This window comes from Sorex fumeus, unplaced genomic scaffold, assembly GCF_029834395.1.
Source record: "Sorex fumeus unplaced genomic scaffold, SorFum_2.1 ptg000109l, whole genome shotgun sequence".
NCBI lineage: Eukaryota > Metazoa > Chordata > Mammalia > Eulipotyphla > Soricidae > Sorex > Sorex fumeus.
Window position 1 is genome coordinate 2,333,898 of NW_026606166.1, and position 12,084 is coordinate 2,345,981.

The 12,084-nt window shown below is 42.1% G+C and overlaps 1 pseudogene; it reads right to left on the bottom strand.

The window, feature by feature from the left end:
• Nucleotides 1-509: 509 nt before the first annotated feature.
• LOC130042728 (poly(rC)-binding protein 2-like) lies at nt 510-1,784 on the bottom strand (annotated as a pseudogene).
• Nucleotides 1,785-12,084: the final 10,300 nt, after the last annotated feature.

Consider the following 12,084-nt stretch of genomic DNA (forward strand, 5'->3'; position numbering starts at 1 on the left):
ACCAGAAGTGATCCTTGAGTGCAGAGCCAGGAGTAAGTCCTGAGCACTGCCAGATGTGGCACCCCAGAAACAAGAAAGAAAACAAGAATTCAGCTGAGGTGCAGGGAGATACCTTGAAGGACTGAATGTGTGCTTTAAATGAAAGAAAACTGGGCTCAGTCCCTTAGACCACATGGTCTCCTGAGCATCACAGGGTATTAACACCCTTGCCTCCTCTGTCAGTGTTGTTATGCTGCCATGCTATTTTAAGTGCCTTATAACAAAATATAAAAAGGAGCAAAACCATGTAAGAAATTATGTGTAAGGATTTTCTCTAGTCTGAATTGTTGCATCTCTTGATCTTTGTTATTAAAATAAAATGAGTCTTAGTCTGAATTCTCATGGAACTGAGACTTTCCTACTTGTTGTTTTAACCTAAACATAGTATAGGTTATTGGCAGCTGTGATATTGGTCACCTAAACATAGTATTTATATAATTCTTTTTTTAAAGGAATTAAAATGCTTTAATTAAAAACCATGAGTGGATGATAAAGTGTGTAGAAACTGAAAATTTACAAACTATACCTGGAATCACTGACTGTTCAGAAACTACACAGATGGATCATGGGTGGTGATGAAGAGCAGAAGGGATTATGGATGAATCTGCATTGTTCTAACTGCTCCCCATGCCACCCGTCTCTGAGGAAAGCCTGACATTGATAAGATATTAAGCCAGGCTAATGCCGGCAGCAGATCCAGTTATGGTAACCTGCCTATCAGTAGATCCTTCCACTGGGTTCACAATTTTGATCTGCACCCCAGACATCTGATGGATCTCATTGATTTTGGCACCTTGATGCTTGATTGTGCAGCCAATCAAATCGTTTGGAATGGTGAGTTCATGAGAAGTAGTCTGAGCAGATGCATCTAAACCACTGAATCTGGTATTGTTATGCATCATAGGAAAATGAGAGTGTTGCATTGCCAACTGCTGCAGCTTGGTCAAATCTGGCTGTGGAATGGCATACTGTCCTTATGGCATAGGCCTCTAGAGGTGGTCCCTCCAGGTCAGGGTTGAGGCACATGGACAGGGTGGTGTGGTGAAAGCTTATACTGTCGCTGCCTGTGCTGTGCCTGTCCTGACCACCTGCAAAGATGACTGGAGAATTGGATGGCTTGGGCTGGTACGGGATGGTCACGCCCTTCGGAGGGGACTGGGAGAGCGTCTCCAACATGACCACGCTGATCTGTTTCATACACTCAATGATGGATTGTGGGATGGCAGCAATAGTGATAGCCTGCTCAGTTGAATTGGAGAGCATATCCCCTGCCACCTGGACCTGAGCCCCTGTACTCTCATATTTCCTTTATTTTGCAACCACCTTTCCCAATGAGAGAGCCACACTGACCAGCAGGGACCACCAGCCTCAGGGTGACTCGGGGTCGATTGGCAGCTGTGCTATTGGTCATAGAGCTGCTAATGTCCTCTTCCAGTTTGTCAGTGATCATAGCAAAGGCTTTAAAATGGGTCCTGCCAAAGTGATAATTCTCTCAGGACAGTTCCCTTCTGAGATGTTAATACGTGCACTACTCTCTTCATGCATCTTCTTCACAGATTCTCCTTTCTTTCCAATGATACTGCCAACTTCCTTTCCATGCATAAGTAGTCGGATGGTGAGTGTGACATTTAATCCACCTTCAATCACACCGGTGTCCATGTTGAGCAGTGTTCTGGGGAGCTGGACTTTGAATGGTCAAGTCTTTGGTCACCGGCGGGGGATGGGGGTTGGTGAAAGCCAAAATCTACAGGCATGAGGAGGGGAAGAAAGGTAGGATGCAGGCTGGGTCGGGGAGCAAAACAATTGGGGCAGGTGGGAAGTCGAGCGCCCTCCCCCCATGCGGTTGGAAGAAGAAGGCAGAGGTGGAGGAGGAAGGGGGAAAGAGACCCTGGGGTGGGTGGAGGGCGATGGAGGGCAGGCGGGAAAGGGTGCAGGCTGCTGCCTCTGCTGCCCATTTTTATACTTTTTACCTCTTCCTTTCCCACAGGCGCAGTATACAAATAGGTATTTGGAGTTTACACCACCTAGAAAGAGCTCTTTGAGATTGTGGCTTATCCCTTAGTAGACAACCTCATTCATGGCAAAAATGGTATGGTTTTCGGAGTTTGGCTGGATCTTTTCTTTTGCTCTCCTTCTGAGAAAAATTTTTAAAACATTCTGTGTTTGGTTTATATTTGATCTTGAGTTTAGATTAAATTTCTTAGAGTTATATTACATCGACTTCTCTTGCCTCTGTTAACTTTATTTTTCTACATCACTTGTTGTTGGGTTGTGATTCTGTTGTCACACTTTGTGGTCCCAGGTTTGATCAATATGGTACCTTAAACACTACCAGGCGTGGCCCTAAAAAAATGTAATTTTAATAAGATAAATAATACAAGTGGGGAACTTTGATACAATCAGTGCAATTTCTAATGCATAACTGAGTGTGCTCAAGCGGGCCCAGTAACATCTCCATTGGAGACTTTGTTGTTACTGTGTCTGGCATATCGAATACTCTCGGTAGCTTGCTGGGCTCTCCGAGAGGGGCGGAGGAATCGAACTCGGGTCGACCATGTTGGCCGCTTGTAAGGCGAGCGCCGTACCGCTGTGCTATCGCTCCAACTGAGTGTGACTTACTATGTTGTAGGTCTCCTTTTCACATATGGTGTCATGGGCAGTAGAAACACACACACAATGGCCGGCTCTCCAGGGGAGGGAGGACTGCTTCCTCATTGCTTAGACATGACGTTTAACAGCATAGACTGGTTTCAAGCTAAACGACATGTATCACTTTGTTGTGACTGACTGGAGCACCCAGGGGCCGATGTCCATGGATACCGTGTTATGGAAGCACCAAGGTGCTTGATACTGGGATTTAAATATTCAAATTTTAAATATTTCTTATTTCTGAAGATTGATTTTCCCTCATTCTTTAAGTTTTTAAATGTGATAGGAGCAGTGTTGAGATACAGTCTGAAGTTAGTGCTTTATTAGAACGGCAGAGAAGAGATGCCTTGCCCAATCCAAAGACCCTCTCTAGCAACAAAAATTGAGGACAACAGTCAGCTCCCGTTCCTATCACAGAGACTGAACTCAACCAACCAAACTGCATGAAGGATTACCACTCCTGGTATACACCAAACAGTCTGAATTTGTTTTCTGCTGGCTGGCATTGAGGAAAGAACCAGCCGGATCTATTGATCAGTGAAAATCAGAAAAATGCTAGATTTAAATGCCCTCCCTGTGCTTGTGTTGTTGCTGTACCATTACTGTGATCTCTGATTGCTTAGTGAATGTTGTTTCATGTGCTTTGTTAGAACAATTTAGAGCAATGTCTATAGAATAAAATAGGTTCCTATTGTCCTGTTATGTAACTAATCCTGACTAGGGAGCTTTATACTTATCCACGTCGAGTATTTTCCTGGAGTCTTACTTAAGCTTTTCCCTGTAGAAAGGATAGTTGTTGGCTCACCTGGCCTTTTCCATCTTAAGTTGACACTGATTTATCATCATTTAGAAAACTAATGTTTTTTTCTTTTCCATAGAATTCCTCTACCTAAACTGCTCTGTGAAGATTAGAACCGTAACATGTATGTTGCAGGAGGTACGGAAGTAAAAGTGAAATCAGCAGAGGAGGCCTTTGACGTTTTCTGGAGAGCTTAGAAACAGAGCTTAGAAGGAGGAAATATATAAAATCCTAAATGTAGTCCTGAGAGTTTCTCACATAATTTGACAATTGTACTTTGTGATTTAGTGTAATGACTGAGTTTAGGCTGGTCAATGACTTTTCTGTTCTTATAGGCCCGAAGAAGAGGTGTTTTGCGAACACAGGCTTGAATTGTGAGTCCCCAGCTGTTCACATGGTGTGTTCAGCATTAAATTGGTTCAGCCACCCTTGGATGCAGATGGAGACGATGTCCCGCAAGTAAAGATGGAGCATGAGAATTCTCTTGCTCTAATTGAATCCTTAATTTCTGGACTTAGAGTTAAATCTTTGTTGCAGTGAAGATGGTTCAAATTAATTTATATGGAAGGGACTTTTTAATTTTGGGCCATAGTTGGTGAAGCTCAGATCATCTTTCTCCTGGCAGGCTTTGGGGACCAGAGATCTAACCCAGGTTGGCTAGGTGCAAATATCCTACCTGCTGCACCATTGCTCTGGCTATCAGTCTCTTTTTACTAGAAGAGATGAAATAAGAATGTATGATTTGTTTCACTGTAGAAGACTCATTTTATATGTGGAGATTTTGCTCATGACTGTAAGATGTCAGAAAGTAACTTTTCAGGGATGAGATTGTTCAGGAAGTGGCCTGTTCTGAATGGTCCTTCTTTGACCCAGGCCAAATAGGGCCCTTCTGTCTGCTGATCACTATTTGCTGCTGCATCCTTTGTGCAAAAAACCTTTCTTTACTAATTTGTGCAAGTTTTTGATCTGGAAAATGAATGTTCACCACTTTAAACTATCGAGATGGATGATCAAAATGTGTCTTGAAATTATGGCATCATAAAGATTTCCAGGTGGCAGGAGGAGATGGTATGACAAGATACTGAGGACCACAAGGGTTACTAGCTCTCTGTCTTAATTCCTCATGGTGTAGTGAGTATTAAAGGAGGTAGTACACGTAAATGTAAAGTCTTTGGTCCACTGCCTGGCTATAGTAAGCATGCCATAAAAGCATTCCTGACAGTGTTTGAGGGGACCATAAGTGGTGCTGGGGATTGAACCCAGGTCAAGCTTATGCAAGGCAAGTGCCTTAGTTGTTATACGATTTCTCGGTTCTTTGAATCATATAATCATATAACTGCAATATGAGTTCCATACTCCTCAAACTTTGTTATTATAAAAATTAATAAATTATTTGACTACAAAGTCACTAAGTATTAATTATAAGAAATTTGTTCTAGACTCACTGGTTTAGACTTGTGGGATTTTTTGGGGTGTGGGTGTGTGTGTGTGTGTGTGTGTGTGTGTGTGTGTGTGTGTGTATGTATGTGTTGTATTTCATTTGCTTTTGTTTTAGGGCCATATCCAGCAGTGCTCAGGTATTATTCCTGAAGCACAGGTCTCAGGGGACCATATGGAGTGCTGGGAATTGAACCCAAGTAGGACACAGGCAAGGCAAGGCCCTACCTGTTGTACTATTGCTGCCTATCACACCAGCCCCTGTTTTTGTTTTGGGGTCACACCTGGCCATACTCAGGTCTTACTCCCGACCACACTAAGGGATTACTCCTGGCAGAGTTTGGGGGCCCTTGTGGGATGCTGGGGATCTGGACCTGGGTCTGCTTCATTCGAGGCAAGTGCCCTACTCTCGTACTATCTCTCTGGCCCCTCTAGACTCACTTTTTTGTAGACATTTGTTGACTGTTAGGATCCTGTTCAAGGTGCTGGAATAAGCAGTTAAAGATAGAGCCCCTGCCTTTATAGAGCTTATAGTATCATGTCAAAGACCAGATAATGGGGAAATTCTTTAGTACCATGAACATATTAACCTTCTTTTAGCAAACTCTCCCTGCAAACATGTATCTTTTGGCCATACTTTAAAATTTTACTGTGCAAATACTGTATTCATAAGACAATTTGTTGGTTTGAATATACTTAAGATATTCAAATCACTCCTGGTGGGGCTGCAGGGACCATATGAACTTAGTGTTACAAACCATTTACATCCTGCTTTAAAGTTGCGTTTGTGATCTTCCTTTTAGGAAAAACGAACAAATCACTATAAGCCAGCTGTCCTTGGTAGATTTTGCTGAAGCTGAAAGCACTAACCAGTTTTGATTAGGCAGAAGGAACTAGATTACATGAAGCAAGTAAGCTAAGCATAGTTCTTATTCATTGTCAAAACTTTCTGAACACTTGTAGTGCAATTTCTCACTTGCTTGTTGGAAGTGATAAGTATAATTATCTTCAATTTGGTAATTTAGCCACCAAATTGGTTTAATGGGCAGTGCAATTTTTTAAAAAAATTATACTGACTTGGTATCAATATAACAATTGATTTCAGAATGAGAAAAAGTGATTAAAACAAGTAATATTCATAAGGCTAGGAAAATTGTTCAAAGTACCATCTCATATACCTGGCACATACAAGGCCCGGGTTTCATTTTAGATCCCACTTTGTCTTCTGAACCCTCCTGGTGGCCCCCAGCACCACTGTGGAGGTCCTTTCACACCCCAGAAAGTTATATTCGTATTGAAAGAGTCCATTAGGACCATTACTGGTGTAGTCAATATGAGGTCCTTAAAATCAAGTGACCTTAGCAGGTCACCCATTATACACAGTAGTGGAAAAACGATGAACAAAAGTGAATTGAAGGGAAGTAATCTTATGTGTTTTTGTTAAGTCTGAGGTTAATTAACACTTGTGGAGTGCCTCGTGTATGTGTGGAATTGAACAGAGGAGGAGGGCGTCCTTCCCCAGAGTCCAGTGCAAGAGATAGGCAGGTGACAGGCTGCTTCAGGAGAAGGGGCTGGGAGGCACACAGTCCCTGGGGCAAATCTGATGAGGGTGTATACATGAAGAAGGCATTGTGGAAGAATTCTTGGGGATGACACTTAAATGAAGACATCAGCTTGCCCTCAAAGTCAATGCAGGTTTAGCAATTTACAGAGAACTTCTCAGCTGTATGGAGAATTAGTATACCTGGGGCAAGTCTAGGATATGCAAAGCAGTTAATTGAGATAAGTGGCTTTATGGCCTGGAGGCAGAAGTCAAGCTTCAACAGAGCACTAGTTAGGAAACAGTATCACCTGGATGTTGAAAATAAGGAAAAGGACAGATCAAGACTGATAAGGAAAAGAGCATTTTAAGGTGTGTGTGGGGGGGGGGGATGGGCGTGGTGGCAATTCATAGAGTTTGTGCTGAATTTCTTTTATCCAGGTAGCAACACTGGTAATTGAAAGTAACAAGAGATTAAACAGTGCCTAGTGGAAACGAATGGAGGCTACAGTCCACAGAAGTCTGATCTGACGGCACTAAGGAGGAAGAAGACCAATATGGGGAAGGTGGATAAAAAATCTGATCTGGGGAGTGGTTTCAAAGTTTTCATTTGAAAGAACTAATAAAGCTGCTGTCTTGTTTCATTTTCTGGATCTAAGTTTTATAATACTACTAGTTTTAATTATTAATTGGATACAGAGGGGCATAGACTTGGGAAAAGAGAGATTTGAGTTGAGGATTATAGGCTCAGGTTTTGCCAATAGAGAAATGGTTGAAGGAATGTGGGAGAAAAGGTTATTTATGTGGCCAGAGAGATAGTACAGTGAATAGGACTTTTTATTTTATTTTATTTTTTAATTAAGTCCTTACATAAGGCCAGAACTTAATAAAATATGTCATGTCAAGTAGTATAGACATAAATATCTTGATCAGCAATAAAAATTATTATAAAATTATTTTAAAAAATGAAATTATTATAAAATTATTATAAAAAATTTTTTTTGCCCCTAAGATTGGTTGCCTTCTACATTAAACTCTATCAAATGTGATGTGATATTCTTGGTATATCAGTGGTATAAAGTATGAGATGTTGTGTGGCCCACAAATGCAGTCATGTGTTCCAGGAATAGATTCACTCACAGACGAGGCTTGTCCGAGTGTGTGGACATTGGCAGTAAGCATGGTGGCAATTGAGTTCTGGAGGTTTTCGGCTGCTGGGGCTGGCTCCATTGTGGTGGGAAGGGGAACTCACTAGGCCCCCTCTCGGTTCCCAGGCACCGGGTCTGGAGGCATCTCTATGACATAATTCTGTGCTCTCTTTCAAGAGATTCATTGCTGAGTCTTTAACTATTGTTTCTTCATCACATCTGCCTTCTTGTTTCTTAGGGACTCAGATTTTATAGTGGTTTCCTTCTCATCATTGAGTTCCTTGATTTCTTGCTTAGCTGTCTTATTTTGCCATTCAGAACTTCTCTTGAGGTTTTTATATCACTTACCCTACTCTTCATTTCTGATTGTAGCAGTTTTTGCACCTTGATTCATACTTTCTTGTTCTTTGCTACTCCTGTACCCTAGTTTCTTGGATTTAGTTAAACACCTCCTCATGGTGTCACTAAAGTCATTGTTGGAGGATTTGCTGAGCTGGCTGGTGGTGTTTGTGTCTCTGGTGATAGTTTTGCACATTGAACTTGTGGGCTTCTACATATTTTCCATATTGATTTTTCAACCTATGCTGGCTGTGAGTGTTTATAGTTAATGATAGGGAGCAGTTGTCACCAACAGTGTCCAGAGTTCTTGCAACTGGGTTCGGGCTGATTCAGGGCAAAGGATGATGGGCACGAGGAGAAACACCCTCCGGGAGCATCCACTCACTGTTCACTTTACTGCCAAATCCATACATAAATACCTCATCGGCAGACCTCCACTACCTCCACTACCCAGCTGCTGCCATGCTCCAAGCCACTTTCCACACCAACACATCATAAGACACTTAATATCCATCTTCCAAGATTATCTCACCATATTTGGTAGGGTTCAAATCCTGGTGTAATGAAAGGTTTTTATTTGCTTATATTGGATTTGGATATTATCTGCTTATATCCAATGATTCTCAGAGCTTATTACTGATTCTACTCAGAGACCCTTGCTGGCAGTGATCCTGAACCGTAGAGTGCCATGTGCAAGGGTTGGCTTGAGGTTGGTCATTTGCAAGGCAAGTGTCTTATCCCCTTTGTTGCCTTTCTGACACAATGAGATGTTTTTGTAGGCAGAAAAAAATGGCAAGATATGGTATTGAGTAATTATTTCAGGCTTGAGTAAGCAACCTATGGGAAATGTGAGAATCAATAGCGATTTTGTGACCAATTATGTTTTCCTTCAGAGAATGAGAAAGATTTCATCACTGCTACTGACTAGAAAATTTCTTACTGACAAGTTAGGACAGCATTCAAGGAGGAGGCTGAAACTGGAATACTGGGGACCAAACCCAGTTTGGTTGTGCTGGGTTTGGTCATGTGCAAGATAAATGCCCTATCTGCTGTACTGCCCCAACATTTTCCTTTTTTTATAAGATAGTTCACAATATTTGATTACATTTAATATTCAAACACCAATCCCATCACTATTACACCTTCTCACCACCAATTTTGGAATATTTCCATCTCAAATCCCGATTTGTGTCCCAAAGCACAATCAAAATTACATATTTTGTATTGTCTGTTATGGAGAACCACTGAAAATGCTTACAAAAAATTATTCATATAGGAGACAGTGTGAAGATTGCTCTATTTTGGCAGGGGCCATTAAGACATTCTTTAGGATATCACTAACATGTTGTTAAAGGTTGAGTGATGTGAGCTTTCGTGTGTCAGACTTCTATGACTTAACTGCATGATATTTTACATAGCCAATATTGTATATGTCTACCTTTCCAGAATGAATTTCTAGAGAAAATAAATGCTGTATCTGAAGATTCTAAATGTATTCTGAAATGGAACTTTGAAACACTGAATCAAAGCCTTGAGCAACAGCTTTCCTATATAAAAAGATTGGAGGTCAGTTTGCAAGGTATGCTGACAGAAACAACTATGAAGTGAGATAAAGAATGTGTGAGTGTCATTCCTGCAGTGCTGATCTGAGATCAAGAATGCTTCAAATTGTCAAGTTTTGAAAGCCTGTCCTTGTTGACTCATGTCAAGGATTAGAAAGGTCGTTTCCTAATGAACGGTGGCTACCACTAACAGACCAAAGCCTTATTCAACAAGGATGGGCTTGTTAAGTCATAGTTGGGCATAAGTCATAGAGGGGAAGTTAAGTCATAGTTGACTTTCTTTGAAAATTATCTTTTCCCTAATTTTAATTCCTAAAACTATTATTTAAGCTATCTTCAGAATAGACTCCTGGGTCAGAGATACAGTACAGGGTAAGGCATTTGCCTTGCATGCAATGAATCTAAGTTTGTTCCCGCCACCCGACATGGTCCCAAGGGAACAGAACCTGGAGTAAGCCCGAAGTATTGCTGGATGTGGCCCCAAACCAAAATCAGAATATAGACTAGTGTGCTGGTTGAGATTAGTTTCTCTCCAGAATGAGTATGTGCCCCTAAATAATCCTCAGTAAATAAGAGTACAAACATATGTTGCAATTTATAGTCAAAAAGCACATTGTAACCAAAGCTAAACTCTGAAAAGGTCTTCTAACTCTTTTTATTTTTGGCTTTTGGGGTCACACCCAGCGATGCACAGGGGTTACTCTGGTTCATGCACTCAGGAATTACTCCAGGCTGTGCTCAGGGGGCCATACGGCATGCTAGGAATCGAACCCAGGTCGGGCCGCATGCAAGGCAAACGCCCTACCCGCTGTGCTATCACTCCAGCCCCGAGAACCTACTCTTAAATTGCTGAAATCTAGCACTGTAGCACTGTCCTCCCATTGTTCACTGTAGCACTGTCCTCCTGTAACTCAAGTGGGCACCAGTAACGTCTCCATTGTGAGACTTGTTACTGTCTTTGGCATATTGAGTACACCACGGTAGCTTGCCAGGCTCTGGCGTGGCTGAAGTCGAACTCATAAAAAATTATCTTAAACTAAATTTTAAAACATATGTGAGTTTTAAAATTGTGAGTCTGTCAGGGGGGGTGGGGGGATGGGGGTGGGAGGGATATTATCCATGGTGGTGAAAAACGGGCACTGGTGGAGGGATGGGTATCTGATCATTGTATAATTGAAACCAAAGCACAAAAAATTGTAAATCTACAACTCTAAAAAAAAAATAATAAAAATAAATTAAAAAAAATTGTGAGTCTGTGAGTTTAAATGTGAGAAATATAAACATAAAAAAATTAGTTCTCATAAAAAGTCACTTTATCTGAACACACTTTCCCTAGTACCCATTAACTGTAGACACAATTATAGGGACTGGAGATGGAGAAATAGATCTCTGAGTGACATTTTTTTGGTCCCACTCCCGAGAGGGTCTCTTTGGCTTGTCGGCTTTAGGTTCTGTGACTGTAGCCTTCAGGTGTTTCTGTTTTTCATCTTTCATTTTGCATCTCTAGCTGTTTATCTGCCACCTGATATTCTAGAGGTTATCAAGGACGAGAGCAGTGCAGTCTCTGCCCCCGCGCCTCGGTGTTCCTTCCCGGAGTCCCTTGGAGGGGAGCGGGTTGAGCTTTCCTCCCCGCCCCGGCCAGGGCTACGGCAGCCGGAGACCTCCAGGACCAGCCACCACCATGCTGAGACCACTCTCCGCACACCTGAAGGTACTGGCAGAGGGACAAAGCCACGCGGGTTCCGGGGCCGAGACCTCCAAGCCTACTCGAATTGGAGTCGAGCATCTTCCACCCAGATCCTCCAAATTCCAGTAGGCGGGGGTCACACCCACCACCTGGCCCCCTGGCGCCGTGTAATTCCATCAGCGGCCAAGACTCAGAGACTATAAAATCCAGATCCCGGAACCGCGCGGCCGCGCGACATCTTATTATCTCATTCCTACTTGGGACAAACTTGCAGGCTATCGAATGTAGCCTGCCCACAGGGCAGAGTCTGGCAAACTCCCCGTGGCCTACCAAATATGCCAAATACCAGTAACAATGATGGGGCTCATTCTCCTAAAGAGCCCTGAATATAATCTCAGGGCTAGAGACATTACTGGGGCCTGCTCGAGGCAATCGACGATTAACAGGATGATGAAATGAAAAAAAATGAAAATCAAGGCAATACACAACCTAATCCAGTAATCACAAACAAGCACACTAGGTTACCTAAACATCTGATTGCCAACGGAAGACAATATTCCAGTTCTTCCTGTGCTATTTATGTGTCAGAAATGCCAACTCATGTCATGGATTAGAAAGGTTGTTTCCTAATGAACGGTGACGACCACTGCTGCCAGACCAAAGTCTTATTCAGCTTGACAATTTGAAGCATTCTTGGTCTCAGATCAGCAATGTGGGAATGACACTCAGGCATTCTTTTATAAGTTCATAATTTGATTACATTTAATATCCAAACACCAATCCACTACCAAATTTGGGATGCTTCCGTCCACGTCCCAATTCCTGTCCCAAAACACAACTGAAAGAATATATTTTGTATTGTCTGTTATGAAGAACTGCTGAAC